The sequence below is a fragment of the Triticum aestivum genome, chromosome 4B, assembly GCF_018294505.1.
Source record: "Triticum aestivum cultivar Chinese Spring chromosome 4B, IWGSC CS RefSeq v2.1, whole genome shotgun sequence".
In the NCBI taxonomy this organism is placed as follows: Eukaryota; Viridiplantae; Streptophyta; class Magnoliopsida; order Poales; family Poaceae; genus Triticum; species Triticum aestivum.
In genome coordinates, this window is record NC_057804.1 from 655,904,010 (window position 1) to 655,921,393 (window position 17,384).

Below are 17,384 nucleotides of genomic sequence, written 5' to 3' on the forward strand. Positions count from 1 at the left end.
AAGTGGCCGTTATGGTAATCCTTTGCATCACCACGGAGGGATTTGAGGACAAATATCTTGGGCTTCCAGTGCCTCAAGGTAGAATGAAAGCCGGTAATTTCAATTAACAAAAGAAAAAGATCTCAAGATTTTATCAGGTTGGTTAGAAAAATATGCATCTTGTGGAGCAAAGGAAACATTTAATAAATATGTGCTTCATGCCCTCCGAGTGTATGTCATGGGTATGTTTAAGTTTCCGGCTGCATTGTCTGAGGAGTTATCACAGATTATAAGGAATTTTTTGTGGGGTGATGAGGAGGATAAGAGCAAGACTCATCGACTGGCTTGGGATCAATTGACAAGTCCTAAAGCTGAGGGAGAGATGGGATTCCGAGATCTCAAACTTTTTAATCAAGCGCTGTTAGCGAAGCAGGCGTGGAGGTTGGTGGTCAACCCTGATTCTCTGTGCGCCAAAGCGGTCAAGGCAAAATATTACCCACAGGGACTTATCCTCGACATTGTATTTCCTCTGTCGGCCTCACTGCCTTGGCAAGCTCTTATGCATGGATTGGAGTTGCCTGAAATTGGGAGTTATTTGGGTAGTGCGTGATGGCTCTAATATTAATATTTGGAGAGATAACTGGCTCCCAAGGCACTCTGGACTTAAAATTACGGCAAGGAAGAGTAGGACGAGAATGAAATGGGTGTCTGATTTGATTCTGACTGGTCCAAAAGGATGGGACGAGAATTTGGTTAGGCACCTATTTTACCCACATGATGCAGAAGAGACCCTTCAGCTGCGTATTCCATCTTCAGGGGAAGGTGATTTTGTTGCATGGCGCTTTGAGAAGACGGGGATGTTTTCAGTTAAAAGCGCGTACAAGCATGCACTCACGTTAAAGGAACAAAAAGAAGACGAGGGGCAATACAGAGATGCAACATTGGGGGAGAGGAAAATTTGGGACATCATCTGGAAGGCCAATGTTCCTCAGAAGATCCATATTTTTGCATGGCGGGTTGCTACCAATAGTTTGACTGTCCAAGTAAACAGAATGGCGCACCACCAAGCGGTTCTCAGTACGTGCTCGATATGTGGAGTGGAGGACGAGAATATGTTTCATGCGCTTATTATTTGCCCGAAGGCTCATGCGTTGCGTATGGCCATGAGAGATATTTGGGAGTTACCTACAGAGGATGCATTCAGGTATACTGAGTCGGAATGGTTTCTTGTTCTTCTAAGTCCAGTGGGACAGTCTGTGCGGGACAAAATTATTTTCAGTTTTTGGAGAGCCTGGCACTTGAGAAATGATTTGATTTTTTAGCAAGGGCACAGAGTCAGTCACAAATTCGACCAATTTTGTTGATAATTATTGGTCGTCCTTTGGCACATGTCATTCAATGCCATTGGATGATTCTAAGAATAAATGGGAAAATACGATGAGTGGTCTAAAAAGTGATCCAAATACTTTGGAAGTTCAGATGGGTTGGAAACCCCACCTTCTGGTTATATCAACATTAATGTCGACGAGCTTTTTGAAAAGTATTAGCGTGGCAAGTGTGAGTGTGATGGCTAGGGATTTTGCTGGCAAAGTCATGATTTCTTCGTGGGACTATACATTGGGAGGTGTAATAGCGTGGAGGAAGCGGAACTCCGAGCTTGCATTGCTTGTCTCTATATTACTACTAGATCATTGATGGCGTGCGTTGCTGCGCCCGTTTATTGGTTCAATGTAATTATAGGAATCATGTAAATATATGATGCCATGAAGGAGGTCCAATATGCTCCAAATTTAGGCTGGTCACCGCAAAGACCAGCAACTTGATTGGCCACACCAGAGCAAGGATAATAATATGGCAATAGCACACTGCCATGTAATCTAAAGTCAATCAAATAACCAACATACTCTCTCGATTCACTATTATAAGATGTTTTTGATATTTTAATATGGACTACATATAGACTGAAATGAGTTGACAAACCCGTTAAAACACATTTATAAACATCCAATTCAGAAAGTTAGAAGATCTTACAATAGTTTGCGGAGGGGTAGTAATTTGTTACATAGGATCTAATGCAGTCCACCGCATCAATTGTTTTTGGGATATGAACACATCGACCGATCCCTCGTGCATACCATCATATGAGAAATATGTAGCTAGCAACAGTTGATATCAAAATGCTTTCAAGATGCTTATGGGATGGGTAGTAGTAGATAGTATAGTCTCATCATCAGAATCTGCATCATTCAAGTATCTTGATGCAATATGATAAAACTATCAAAGATAGCTTCTTTTTCTGTTCTGCAATAGATGAAGGAAAACAATCAGTATTCTACATGTCAAAAAAAAGCAGCACTAAATTTATTTCATATACATGTAGCATGTTGGCGCTCAGTTCTTAAGAGAAGAGAAATAAACATTAAGGCATCAACACGTAGCTCATGACCAAATAACTTAACTATTAGGTATATCATGTAAACAATATTCAATGTTTAAAAAAAAATCCGGGGTTGACCAGCACAGCTTAAATAATTCTATCAAACAAACTACAAATAGTATTGAAGACAAGAAGGCAGGAATCAATAAAAATATCTATTTTAACATAAGTATATGCTTACATATCATGTATACAATGTAAAAGAGTATAACATCTAAATGGAAAGTTATTCACCTCACATTTCCAAATGTCCATACCAACCGGAGGACCATATCTTGCAAGTTGGGAGTATGGAGCAGAATGGAAATTCAATTACCTTTCTAAGAAAGTGAAGTGGACAATTCAAGTTAATCTTTAAAGGACAAAACCTAAGAGGAATGCACTTTGGATGGCATTCATTGGTGCTAGGATGTAGTTATATGAAAAGGGGAATAAAAATGGGATTCGGAGAATCAGACAAGACGCATACATAAAAATTGGAATAAAAATGGGATGTAGTTATATGAAAAGGGGAGTCTGAGTATCGGACAAGATGCATATAAACATTGGAATTTAACCCCCAAAATACTAACCAAAACAGATAAACACCAAGAAGTGAGACAACAATCCGCTTACATCTTCAAACACCTTCCCTACACAAAAGCTCTGCAATGTCTTGACATACAGAACTGTGCAATGTCTTGACATACAGAATTTACCAAAGTGACTTGTGTCCTCAGCCGTCAGATCGCGGCGTTGACGCCCGAGATTGGCTGGTCATTGTACCAAGTATCGTTACACCATTTTTAGGGTCCCATCGCATGTCACGGTCTGCCAAATTAAAAGGGCTGCTGCTATCGAAACTGATCTGGCTGTTCTGTCATCGACTGGCCGCAAAAATAACTATGTATGAGAGGCCTGGGCATGACAATTGAGAACTAACATCTCTTCCAAGCAGGTGGTCACCATTTTTATGGGCTTCTTTGTGTGCTTGAGCCAGGCAGCCTGACGTGGAACGACTGCTGCTCCAGAAGCCTATTTCTGTTGCCTTTCCATTCACTCGACCGACGCGTGTTTTCTGGTTACTATAATAACTGACCATGATAAAAACTCACTAAAAAAGCTGATCTAAAATATAACCAGACTATTAGCATTCTCCCCTGTATCTTTGAGCCAGCGAAAATTATGTCGTTCACATTCTGTGTCCGCTCAATGCAAATGAAAATTCCCTGCCCCATCGAATCATTCAGTCATGTGACCAGCGACAGAATGATGGTGATGAAGCTTCAGTTCCAGAATCACAATTGAAGCAAAGAACAGGGCTGATGGAGAAACTTTTAGTTCTGGGATTGCCACGCCATCATTCTTGGTCTGCAAATGCAAAAGGAACATTCTTATACTATAATCAGATAGTTTGAAGCGTATTTGCTACTTGCTAGATTCTTCTACTTAAAATTTATTTATTTTACTTTTGATGATGATTCTAACATCTGTTTAACTGTTCCTTGCTGGTATTTCCAGCAGCTCCATCCAATCCAATCCAACTATAACCGCATTAATATTACACCATATATATTTGTGTGGCTTAATCCATTTATATTCGATGCCATCCTAATCTATTTTGGATGTTACACATTAAGAAGTTATGTCAGCTCACCAAATATATGGGGAATGATTGATGCAATACTGTCTAATTTTTTTCCAAACTAACTTTGAACAAGAAGTGTAACCCAAACCATGTCCTTTTCACATATCCGTGTCGTTCAACTATACTCAAATATTTGCATTGTTCTATTGACATGATAGACGGGCGCGGCAACACGTGCATTCATGTTCTAGTGTCTTCACATACAGAATAGCCTATCTAATAAGTTTACCTCTTCAGATCATGGTCAAACTATACAGAATTGTCTCCATCTCTTCCAATAATTGGTGTCAGAGGATTCACAGATAGCACGAGGCCTGATCCACGGAGAAAGATGAAATAAAGTCCAAATTAGTGCTTTGAGATTTCATCCACCAGTACAATGGGGCAGATGAGTAGAGGCCTAGTGTTCGAGGAGAGTAGGGGAGCTAGGAGGGAATTTCACAGGAGCTCACCAACAACAGTTCTGAAGCATCATGACAATGAGGAGAAGACGGTCTGATGCAATAGATGAGGGAGACAGGACCGCCGACATCCCCGACATTGACCAGGTCTTCCACTACCTTTGTCCACCGGCTTAGCCTCCAACTCCAGATAATTGTGAAAATTGTCGTCGTCATTACTTTGCTCCATAATAAGTAGTGACGAATATTTGGTTCAGACAAAAAAATTAGCATGCAATAGTTGAGATAGATATGCCTAAGATTACAACTGAAATTGATTCTTTAGTTTATTTATCGGATAAGAACAATTCTGAACAATTATATGGACTTCATCTAGGGACTGTACAACTCATTTAGATGTCCAATGTATCCATTCATGAAAGAGTTCGGTCCAGAAGCAAAAAATCTAAGAACACTATCCAGCCAATGAGCAACTAACTTCTGTTTGGGTTATGAGTTCAAACAAGGCCAAAACTCCAAATTCTGTACCAACATCTATTTGAATTAACTAAACCTCGAGAACATAAAAGGTGTCATTTGTATGTGGTTCTTCCAAAAAAAGTTGCCAACGTGATGTGTACATGGACTATAAAATTACAGGAGTCCTTCATTGGGTTTCAATTACTTACTTCATCAGCGGCCTGCCGCCCGCTATCTCGTTGCCTCGGTGTCATCTCAGATCTGCATCAACCACAACATGGCATGCTATGGTCCTATGACTTGAGCTCTGTGATGACCAAACAGTATTGCAAGGGAGGATATGGCAGTTGCAGCTGCGCGCCATGAAAATCAAATGAAGAACCATGGAAATTGGAACATCCAAAATTCAGTTAAATGATAGATCATTCTACACTGACAAACCATAACTTATTACCCCTATCTGTAGCACCTCGGCCGGACAAACAGATTGTTTAGCACCTCAATTGGTTGAGTTACAAAACCCTATAATGCATCGAGGGAGAAGAAACTTACTGGTGGGGAGAGCAACGGCGACTGTACGGCACGGAAGGGGGCGGCCAGCGTGATGAGGTGGGCGGCTCCGTTCAAGCAGGATGAGGTTGGCGGCTTCGTGCTGTCGGGTTGACGCGGTGGATTTGAGCACTGCCGGTGGGGCGGCCTCCAACCTAGCCGTCGCGCGCCTCCGCCGTCGCCACCTCTGCTGCCAGCATCACTCGTTCCCTGAGGGCCGAGAGAGCGAGAGGAAGGGGGACGGGGTTGACTGTTGAGCACGGCAAATGGGCCAAAACAACGCGATACGAGCCCAATTAACCACAGGGGCCCAAAAAAGCTACCGGAGTAGCTGCCCCTCGGACGGCCCATCTCGCGAAAAACATCCCAGGAAGATCCAGTGGCCAGGAACGGCCAGCACATGAAAACGAATGGTCAAGATGTTGAGTGCGTGAGAGGGCTGGGATGATGCTCAGTTTTAATATATCTAAATATAGGTATAACACTTCATTCTCCAATAATTTTAGAGACTGGCTGTGCTTTTGTTGCAGTGATTTTTGCAAATGAATTTGATGATAGACCAGCTCTGCACGATCTGAAGAAGGAAGCATGGGGTATTTCTAAGCTAATGGATAGCTTCAGAGTTTCAAAGATTAGACGTTCGGCTAATGAGGTGGTCCATCTAATAGCCAAGTTTAGTTTTGATAACAGAGTGGATGGGATTCTTGTTAATGTTGTACCGCCCTATGTGGTGAACTCTGTAATGAATGATTGTAACACGTCCTTTGGTTAATTAATATATGAGGTGGTGTTTAAAATAAATTTGAGAGAGAAATTTTCTTGTCAATTCAACAAATGTGTCTGTGTTGATTTTGGAGATCGCTGCGATAGAGGTAGAAATATCCGATAGAGGTAGAAATTTTCTTATCAATTCAACAAATGTGTCTGTAATGAATACTATGTTGTCACTGATGCATCCATCAGGTGATAAAGTAAGCCCGGGAAAGCAATGATATGACACTGATCCTATTGTGGGGGATTGACATCATCTCCCAGGGCCCTACACACCCACATATCGAGCGAGGCGCACGTACGCACATAATTCCCCATGGAGCTCGGTTAAATTGGACGCAGCAGCGGTCCGACGGCGGGCCGGAGGAGGATCTGTGGCACCATCTCGTCTGGCACGTACGGTGTCAATCGGTGAATACATATGCATGGAATTTAGGTGGTTCGGATCCTAAAAATACTACTACTACCATCAGGAAGTAATTAGTGTGCCCACAAGGAGTCCGACTTGATACCTGCTTCGACTCCAACTCGGCAACTCGTGCTCTAAAATAGACACCCTGCGATCACAAGCTGGTCGATTCCATGTTGCCGGATTGCTGTTGCCCATCTATCTGTAACGATGGGGCGTCGTCTTCGTCACCATCTTCGTCTATCCATGACGACGGGACGTCGTCGTCGCCATCTTCGTCGCGTTGAGGCTCAGAGCAGCAGCCACAGCAGGGAGATCCCTAGGGAGATGCTCCAAGAGATCCTAGTGAAGCTGCCGACAAAGGACGTGGCCCGGTGCTGCTGCGTCTCGAGGCTGTGGCGCAGTGTCGTCAGCGAGCCCTCCTTTCGCCATCTCCACGCCGCCAATTACGCCACCGCTTTGTCGGCGGACACAGAAGTCTTGTTCGTCTTGACGACGTGTGAGCCGGGCCGGAGCGACGGTGCCAGCATCTTCAGCATGTCTTTGGGCAAGGCCATGTTCTCCTTCGACATCCCCAGCGGCTATGACCTCGCCAACGTCTGCAACGGCCTCCTCTGCTACGTGCACGGCAGCGGCCCCGAGGCGCCGGCGGTGGTATGTAACCCTGTCACCGGCGAGACGCTGGCGCTTCCCAGGGCACCGCCGCTCACAGGAACCAAGGATAAGACACATCTCTTCGCCTTGGGATTCAGTCCACCCACCAATGAGTATAAGTTGTTCAGGTTCTCTAAGGTGCACATGGCCGTGTACACCTTAGGCGACACTCGGCGCTGGCGGCAGCACTCGTTCCACTCACCATCTCATCCGGCTGAAATCCTGACTTGGCCGCCACTGCTGATCGACGGCAAGCTGTATGTGGTGACGATAGGTTGGAAGCGAGTGTTGGTAGTCGATGTGCTTACTGAGACATACTGCACGTACCGTCTCCCAGAGCATGAGACTCTCGACTATGCCAAGCGGCTAATGGGTGCCTTCGAGCTCGACGGCCAGTTGTGCTTCGTCAAACACGTCTGTTACGTGGGCCCCCACTTTTGGGTCATGTCACTGCCGAAGGATGACAAGCCTCCACAATGGGATCTGCGCTATAACTTCCACATCAAGGAACCTTTCTACATCTTCAGGCCATGGAGCGCCTGGGCTGACGATGGCGACAAGATGCTCTGCTACATGAACGACGAAACTTTGTACAAGTATGACACGAGAACATGCTCACCGCTGATGCCTGACCAGGGTCAACAGCTGCGGTGGGACCAAAGGCTCCAGATCCCGGTGTTTCAAATATCAGGGAAAATTTTGAAATGCGACTTTATCATCCGTGGGGGTTATCGCCCCACCCTGCTCTCGCCTCTCACCTTTGCGTTACCGCCTTCCCAAGCTGATGAAGACAGAGAAAAATACAGACGCCAATTCAAGCACACCCTGTCAAGTGTACTATATGGTACCATCAACAAATTAAGAAGAAGAAAGCAAAAGGAAAAAGAATAGATGACAAAAGTTATACTCATTTGTTGATAGCTGATGTCAACTAAAAGCATTAGAAAATCAATAACATATGCATACATATCGGCGTGGAATCATGTTAACATGCATCTTTTTTCCTTCTAAGAATGCATGCATCTTCGATCTGGTGATATATTTGTGTATATTATCATTTTGGCATCCAAAGCGCTGCTCCAGCCAGTACAAAAGATTCCACGCTGACTTTGGAATTTTCAAGGTTAACTCCTACTCCAACATTTGTATATATAGTACTTCAGGGCATGGAAGGGAAAACGTATCTCAGAGACAGCAGGTCAGTTTCTTTGCGTGTTCGAGTGACCTGCAGGAGTATCGTCAAGGCCTCCGTCACACGGCCCGGCGCCGTGCTTCCCGTCTCCAACCTCGACCTGCTGTATTATCCATAGTTTTAAATAGTCGGCTATACTCCGTTATAGCCTTTTCAGCAGAGTTCTGCTAAATAGTCGTCTTCATAAATAGTCCGCTATACCTCCGCTATAGCTGATTCGAAGGCCCATCGCTATTTTTCATAGCCCACTATTTAAACATTGGTATTACCCAATGCCGCTCTCGATGGGGCCCTCCGCCAGCGGTGGCTTCGTCAACGTCGTCGCCGCCTTCGAGGGGCAAGTTGTCGCCCCTGCTGGACCACTTTTTTCCGCTCGCAGGCCGCATCGTGGCCAACCCGCGGACATGGCTCCCAGAGGTGCACTGCGACAACCAGGGCGCGGAGCTCGTCGTCGTTGAGGTCGGCGTGGCGCTAGGCAGCCTGGACTTCGGCGACATGGACGCGTCGCTGGCGAGGGTCGGCATCCCCGTCCAGTACGACACGGGCGCCGCGCTGTCGGTGCAGCGGGTGCCGTTCGCCTGCGGCTGGTTCGTTGTGGCCTGGACCCGGAGCACTAACCACGGCCTCGCGGATGGGTGCACGCTGTGCATGATCGTAGACGCATGCTCTGAGCTCACGCGGGCCAGGACGATCGTTGCCACCCCGAACTTTGACTGATACTTGTTCCGCCGTCGCACCACGCCGTCGTACGGCCCTTCGGTGGGCGAGTTGTTCATGCCGCTGGTGAGCAAGCGTCTCGTCAACGCCCTCATGGCCGGGGGTTCCTTGGTCTGCCGCACCTACTACGTCGAGGAGCGGGACCTCGCCATGCCGCACGCGCAGGCGACCGACGACGGGGAGCACGGAGCGAGCCGCGTTGAGGCGGTGTCTGCATACCTATGGAAGGTGTTCGCCGCCACCGTGGGCTTGTCGGACCAGAGTTGCCGCATGGGCTCGTGGGTGAACGGGCGACGACGTCGCACCACCGCGCCGGAGGAAACCAGACGCAACTACGTCGGCTACGTCACGGCATTTGCGGTGGCCGATGCGAGCACAGACGCGATCCAGCGGCGGCCGCTCCCTGAGATCGCGTCAATGATGCGCGAGTCGATTAGGTCGACGACCACCGACGAGCACTTCCAGGAGCTGCTGGACTGGGTTTGTCACATAGTGACTGACATGTGGGCCCACATATGATAACGGTCCCACATATCATAATGCATGCCTTAGGTGCTGGTCCAAATAAACGGAGTTGACTATCCAGTCATGACAGCGTGATGGGTGGGTCTCTCCTCTCATAAACACGTTTAATTTGTCTAAACCGGTAACTATGCAAAAGCGATAGTTTTTAAGAAATTTTTAAAACAAAAATGGTAGGTTCTTTTATAAGAAGGGGGTAGTTTTTGGGACAAATACCTTCAGTTGGCAATGAGTAACCAATAATACGTCATGGGCCAGTGAAGGAGATGAAATTTCATATACTCCCTCCTTTCAGTTTTTAACTCAAAAATCTCCTCAACCTAGACAAATGATGAGTGAAGAAGCAAATTCCGTACTTTGCAAATCTATCGAATTAGTGAATGAGATGAAATTAAGGGTGGCTCGTAAGGCCTTGGAAATTTGGTCCGTGTCAACCAACGATCAAGTGATGGATGTGCTGACGAAGCAGAACGATGCACAACAGCTAAGACAGACAGCTTTGTTAACTGATTAGTTGTGATTGAGGGGAGTGTAAAGATTTGGGAGTTGTATCGGCACACCTAATTAGTCAACTTGTATGCATGAGGGTAAATCCAAATGAAATCATACCAGATCATAATAGTGTGCCATGCTTGAGTAGAGGAGCCATTGGCCGTGATATAACACATATTAATTGGTCTACTATGAGAACCACTAGCCTAATGAGCCAACTTGTGTGCATGAGGGTTGTTTAGCATCCGATCTTGAGGGACGCAACTACCAATTTAGTGCCACATATATATGAGGAGAGGCGCCAATAACCAGCTATATATAGGAGCACATAGTTGACTTGGCCTGCTACTACCTAATTAGTTGATGTCTGCACATGCATATGTCTATAGTGTACGTTCACAGATAATGAGAGCAAGCAATGCATGCCCGTGGCGTGCTCCGCAAAAAAACCAGCCAATTCCAGCTAGTGCCATGAGGGCACATGTACTGTAAGCAGCGCGTGGCTTGTTGTAAACTACGTACATAGGGTCAGAGCATCGATCCATGAGGGTACACGATCTGATTCTGATCTGATCATCAACACGTACACAACCTCTTGCATCATGTACAATCCGGCTATAAATACCACCCAAACAACCCGAACATACAGCAGTACAATCACATACACATGCGACTAGCTTCCTCAATCAAAGCTCTAGCAATGGCGCCGCCGCCATCGTCCAAGCTCGCCCTCCTGCTCCTTGCCATGGCACTGATGGTCTACACCGTTCGCGGTTGCGGATACAACTGCCCGTCCCCGTCTCCGCCGCCGCCGCCACCACCACCGCCGTCGCCACCGCAACCGGCGTACCCCCCGTCGCCACCACCACCATCAACCAGCTCTGGCTCGTGCCCGAATCTGCAAGTGTGCGTCAATGTGCTGAACCTGCCAATTCTCAGTCTCGGCTTGTTTGCGAATGAGTGCTGCCCACTGCTCTACGGGTTGGCCGACCTGCAAGCTGCCGCGTGCCTCTGCGACGTCCTTGACGGCATCCTCGGCCTCCACCTCGACGTCGTGCTCCTTCTCAACCAGTGCAACATTCGCTGCGAATCCACCTACACCTGCCCGCGCTGATCGACCAACCGTACACATATATGTGCTCTTTGCAAGTTTGCCTTCCCGTTCATATTATATCTGAGTCTCGTGCATGCATGCATGCAACGGTGTTCACTAGGTAGGTACATGCGTAATCATAAAAGTGTGTCGTGTTGTGTTGTTGGAATTAATACTGTACGAGACATTCATGCATAAATACGTGGAATGAAAGTACGTTGAAGTTGTCTAACAATGTGCTTATATCATCTGGGATATTCATGTCTTTGTATCATCTGAGATGTCCGGGCTGTGCATGCATTTTCCTTTTCTTTTGATGAAGAAGGATCGAAAACAATAATACTACATCTACGAAACCTGTTACGTGATCCTACGTAACCTTCCCTCTAATTCCCCCCCCCCCCCCCCGATTTTCATGGGTGTGGGGCCCCCTCCCTCCCCTTCTTCCAATTAAAATTTGCCAAATCAGCAGCATTACGTAAACCTTACGTAGCTTTGCGTGGATGTAACATTGCTTGATAGAAAATTACATGAAAACCAAGTTTTGGTGGAAATCGATGAAAACCACTGGGAAACAATGTTTTAGTGTCTCAAAAAAAAATCTCCAATGGGCATCAATACAACATGTGGTACTATCTTTGTGATGGCATCTATACTCATCAGAGTAACTCATGGTGGGTGCGGTCACGATCTGAGGATACGCTCGCTCCTCGGTCGCTCCCGCGGGCGACTAGGGGTGAACCCTAGCCGCCAGCGCCAGCGCCACGACCTGCCGCCCCCTCCCCCCTCACCGCCGCCGATATGCGTCGCCGAGCAAAGCCCGTGCTGCTCAGCAGCGGCGAGGCTCTCTCCTCCTCCCATCTGGAGTGCCACGACGCAGGCCGGCCGCTTCAAAGGAGCTCGGCGCCTTGGCGTCCGGGGCAGCGCAGCGAGGAAGCGGTGATGGTGGACGTGAGTGGTGAGGCTCCACAGGTGGCTGGGTGGAGTGGCAGGGTGACTGGGCGGCGTCGGGCGCGGAGTGGCGCTGATCTGGCGCGAGAGGGGCCTGCACGACGGCGTCCGCGCGGCAAGGCTGCATGGGCAGAGGGCTACAGTGGCTGCAGGAAGGAGTGAGGCGTGGGCGCGCACAGGCTCGTCGCAGCCGTGATGGGCGCGGTGGCTGCTGGTTCCACCCAGATCTGGCGGCGGTGCTCCTAGCGGATCTAGTCTGGTGCTCGCCGCGGGCACGCGGGGAGCGTGGGTGGTGTAGTCGGCGCGGCTCAGGGCCTATGGTGACACATGGCAGCTGCTTCAAGGTGCAAGATGTGGTGGATCTTGTTTCCAGCGGCCGCGATGGCGCGAATGGTGCGCGTGGCACACGTCTGTTGCTTGGCTGCGGCCGACAACCATGGTAGATGTTGGTCTCGGGTGCCTGATGTCACTTGAAGCTACGTCGGTATTTCCCCAAAGAGGAAGGGATGATGCAACACATCGGCGATAGGTATTTCCCTTAGATATGAAACCAATGTTATCGAACCAGTAGGAGAACAAAGAAACACAACGTAAACAGCCCCTGAACACAAATAACAACACCTCGCAACCCGACGTGTTAAAGGGGTTGTCAATCCCTTTCGGGGTACGACGCCTCAAGATAAGCAACTAACGTGAGGTAAATTTGTAGATAGGATAAATAGACTGCAGAACAAATAAATTGCAGCAAGATATTTTTATATTTTTTGGTTTAATAGATCTGAAAATAAACGCAAGAAAAAAGTAGATCGCAAGACAAATATATGAGAAAGAAGACCCGGGGGCCATAGGTTTCACTAGTGGCTTCTCTCGAGAAAAGTAGCAAACGGTGGGTGAACAAATTACTGTTGGGCAATTGATAGAACTTAAAATAATTATGACGATATCCAGGCAATGATCAATACATAGGCATCACGTCCAAGATTAGTAGACCGACTACTGCCTGCATCTACTACTATAATCTTCTTAACCCACTCCATGTCTGCTATTTGAATAAGTTGAATCATTGAAGCTAATTTTCTAGATTACAAGATGAGCCTAGATTACAGCCGTAACATTCAATTGACATATTCCAAGTGGCCATCTATTCTTCCTGTAGCTTGGTCACAGCTTTGCTAGGTAATCTTGAGAACCAAAGAAACTCCAGATTTAGATGAAAGAAAAGGTGGGAAGCTTCACATGAACTCATGATTGCCTTCCCAGCGCCAATGGCTTTGAACTAGAACTACCATTTCTGAAACCAGAGCTTGAGCTACTGCATACTTGTACAGCAGTCCTGAAGCACCTAAAATGTACTTGGATTCTTGTTATCTAGTAAAATATGAGCAGATAAGATAAGGATCAAAATTATAGTGTTTGTTGGTTTTCAGAATTGTACACGACTGTATATTTGTCATATTCATATCCAACCAGATAAAATTCAAAACATGACCAGAAAAATCAGAAAGAAAATTAGGTAATAATCCAACATTGCTGCAACTACATATGTATGTCTAATTACTAGGTGGTAATAGTGTTTTTATTGTTCTCGACTTCAATTGCTAGTGTTCCTGGTTCATTAGGGTTGTAGCCATACATAAACATAAAAACAGTATTTTGTTATTAAGTACATATTATGCACATAGTAATTTGTGTTCATGTGTTCACTCATCTTAGAACCACCGCCGGTACATCCTATGGACGAGTTGCGCCTCAAAAGTATCATAAGGAAAAAATTCAAGGCTCCAAGCACTCAGAATTCCTGCATTATCAACATTGTATGCAGCCAAAACTGTCATTTCACCTAAAAAAAGGCCCAAGAATAGTACCGATGAATCTGAAGCTGAGTACCATCTTAATGAGGACGATCCAAGTGAAGGAGAGTCGGTCGATGATAGTTTAGTACATGAGACAGAAGCATTGCAAGAATTTAAGTCCAGACCTGCTGCTAGCTCAAACTCCAAGGTGCTAGATTCCTCCATCTAGTCATTGCTAGATATGTTGCTTGTTGGTCATTGCAGCAATTTTTTTTGTTAAATGTTGTTGATTAAACCGTGGTTTCATTTCTATCAGGGCTTGAAGGATTGTAAAAAAAACCAGTCAGGAATCTAGTAAGAAAAGATGTGCTGCCATGCCCCCTGGTGGAGTCAAGCCTCAGCCTCCTAAGAGAGTTCTCGCGGAATCCCAACTAATATGCCAGTTACAAGGTCGAAGAAAGTACAATCACAAAATGCTTCTTAAATATACTTGATATAAACCATAATGAAGCTTGACAGATCAACTCTTAGTGCATACATCATTAGCTTCTCTTGTCGCCGCTTTACACTGTTTCGCCTTAATTGCTGCTGCCATCGGTTACTAGTATATTGTCTTGGCCTTCTTGTGAGATTAATACCATCCTTGATTTTACCTTCTCTATAGGTCCACAATCCTATGAGGATCCAAGGGAAAGGGGGCCCAATTTGGGAAAAGGCCTGGAAAGGATCACTCGACGTCGGCAGGGCAAACTGCCGCTTCTCATTCTAGAAGGAAGCTTACAGCCAGAGACACCTCTTCTGGCTGCAAACTTTGCAACCAAATGCAATGTCACAGTCAGACACCATATGCCTGTGTTTAAGCACTGGAAGGATTACAAGGACCCAAATGGAAATGTCAGAGATGGGATCTTCAGGAACTTTGTAGGAGAAGTTGGTGTAGTTACATAATGCTGGACTTTCTCCCTCAAATTGCTAGGAACCCGTCAATCTTCTGCTATTTGTCTATGTGCCATCATGACTTACCCATGTTTTTTTATCTTACTAGAACAAGTTTCAGATGGACCTAGAGGCGGTGCCAGTTAGGAAGGCTTGCACAAAAATGCTGAAACGCGCAACTCGCCAACAACGATACATGCTCAAGAAAGAGTATTTTGATCCTCACGCATCCAATTTGGTGAGGAGAACTTCTCTGGTCCCCTTGATGACTGATGACTAGTGGAATGATCTGGTGGAAAGCTGGAAGGATCCCAAATAGATGGTATGTCTCTTCCTGCAGACCGATCTCGCCTTCTACATGCTAATCTAGAGACTGTGCCTTACATGTATTTGGTCTCTTGATATAGGGGTCATCTCAAATTAACAAAGCTAATCGAGCTCAAGTTAAGTTCCACCAAACTACTCGATCGCGCAGCTACCCTGTACACTGTGGAAATGTGGTAAGTCAAACATGTGGCTGTGGATGTGCAAGATGTATGTGTGCCCTGTTAAAAGGTGTTTTTGGATTGCTTCCATGTAGTGTATGTATATGATGCTCCCTTACCTTCATATCTGTTGTTTTCAGGGAGACAACTACAAGGATAAAGAACTAACTGTAGTGGATTTGTTCAAGGAGTGCCACTACAGCAAGAAAAAGAAATGTTACACCAATGTTGTGCTGAATGCAATTGTAAGTCAGCTTTAAAAGACTACCAACCATCAAAGTTTTAACTTTTGCACGGCTAGAATTAATATTGTTTCAGCCCCTCTTACAGATTGAAAAATAATAAGCAAATGCTAGTGTATGTTAATTGGAAATTTAACATATTCACTTGACTATCTTGTAATAGATTGTCCTATATTGCAGTTTTGGCCATCCTCAGTCTCTATCTTGTAGTATATATAAAATAATTATATTTAAATATTAGTTGCTTGTACTTAATTGATATAATTTATCCTGTTTCTTCTGGCCACTTTGTTGTTGATGAATAATCCGACTCAGCTCCGCACAGGAAAAAATTAATCTGACTCTGTTCTCACAAAATAAGGATGCATGCTAGCTTTCCTCATGCATGTTAACTTGCTGATGATGTCATCTCTACTTGTGCTTAAGCTGTCTCATAACCATGTTTGTTGCTTGCATTGCTAGACCGAGATGGAAAAGAAGGCTGCTAATCCTACAGAAGATGGTCAGGAATCGAGCTCTGTAGCTGGGGCGGCAACCGAAGCTGTAGCTGAAGTACTTGCTAAGCACACTAAGAAGCCGAGGTTTCTTCAGCATGTCGGGATCCAACACGTCCATGTGAGATCCAGTGCTACCAACTGTGAAGTAGAATTGGCAGCGCAGAAGAGGAATGTTGAGCTTCGAGCACATGTTGACACCTTGACCAAGAAGTTGAAGGAATCTGGAGAGGAAAGGGCTAGGAAAGATGAGGAGTACAGGAAGCGAGACGAGGAGAACAGGAAGAAACAAGCTGAGATGGATGCAAAACTAGACTTATTGCTAAGTCAGATTCCATCAAGATCAGCTGAAGGGTAAGTTGTTTGTCCAAAAAGCTGCTGGAAGCTCTATGCATGTGGGATATACCGGTGGAACCTAGCTTGTTATTTTGTCAGCCTTTTGTTATGCAAACTGCATACAGTTGGATGCAAACTGGTTGCATTTTGGTGCTTGATGGTTAGTGGATCTCGAGATGTAAGCTGAATGCTATGCTGGATGTGTCATGGAGGACCAATACTGCTTGTCTAATGTGACTTGTGCTTCGTAATACCGTGCCTATTTTCTATCTTAATATTTGTACAAATAGTTAATAGTTGTCAGTGTCGGGTGCTAAATTGTTTCGTGTAAAAATCACAAATGGGCTTCGTTGTGTAAAACTTTGATGGGCCGGATGAAGTAGGCCTGGAAACATATTATGGGCAATAAAAAACATAACTAGCCCATAAGATTAATGGGCTGATGTGCTTGTTGGACCATCGCAAATTGGCTAACATAAACAGTAAAAAAATAGTTCGAGCCAAAACAAATGGGCCAAAACTTACTAGGCCGAAGGCTACATGGGCCCAGGCAGCACCACGTCAGACCCAGACCGGAGTGTTGATGCCACGTCATCGTGTAAATCCATGATGGAAAGGTCTGTCACAGAGGACCGGGCTTGGGCGGTCCGGGTGGGCTTGGGGACCGATCGGTGACGGTAAATGACCGTCATGATTTGGCCTGAATCAATGACAGGCGAAAATTCCGTCATGGATGGCTGGGTGGACAAATTATGATGCAATATACATGACGGATAGGCACACATCACCAATGGTCATCGATGATAGTTTCCGGGCTCTCGGTGACGGACGTTGGCTGTCACAGA

The 17,384-nt window shown here is 45.8% G+C and overlaps 2 long non-coding RNA genes and 1 pseudogene across 2 annotated transcripts; 1 reads left to right on the forward strand and 2 right to left on the reverse strand.

Annotated features, from left to right (window-relative positions):
- Positions 1–3,524: 3,524 nt before the first annotated feature.
- LOC123089683 (uncharacterized) lies at positions 3,525–4,344 on the reverse strand. Its single transcript, XR_006442349.1, has 2 exons — positions 4,273–4,344; positions 3,525–3,766 (listed from the first exon to the last, which is right to left on the reverse strand). It is a non-coding gene; the product is annotated as an uncharacterized lncRNA (long non-coding RNA).
- A 156-nt stretch (positions 4,345–4,500) lies between these two features.
- Positions 4,501–5,641, reverse strand: LOC123089682 (uncharacterized). Its single transcript, XR_006442348.1, has 3 exons — positions 5,456–5,641; positions 5,113–5,256; positions 4,501–4,662 (listed from the first exon to the last, which is right to left on the reverse strand). It is a non-coding gene; the product is annotated as an uncharacterized lncRNA (long non-coding RNA).
- Positions 5,642–8,846: 3,205 nt separating this feature from the next.
- LOC123089684 (coniferyl alcohol acyltransferase-like) lies at positions 8,847–9,745 on the forward strand (annotated as a pseudogene).
- Positions 9,746–17,384: the final 7,639 nt, after the last annotated feature.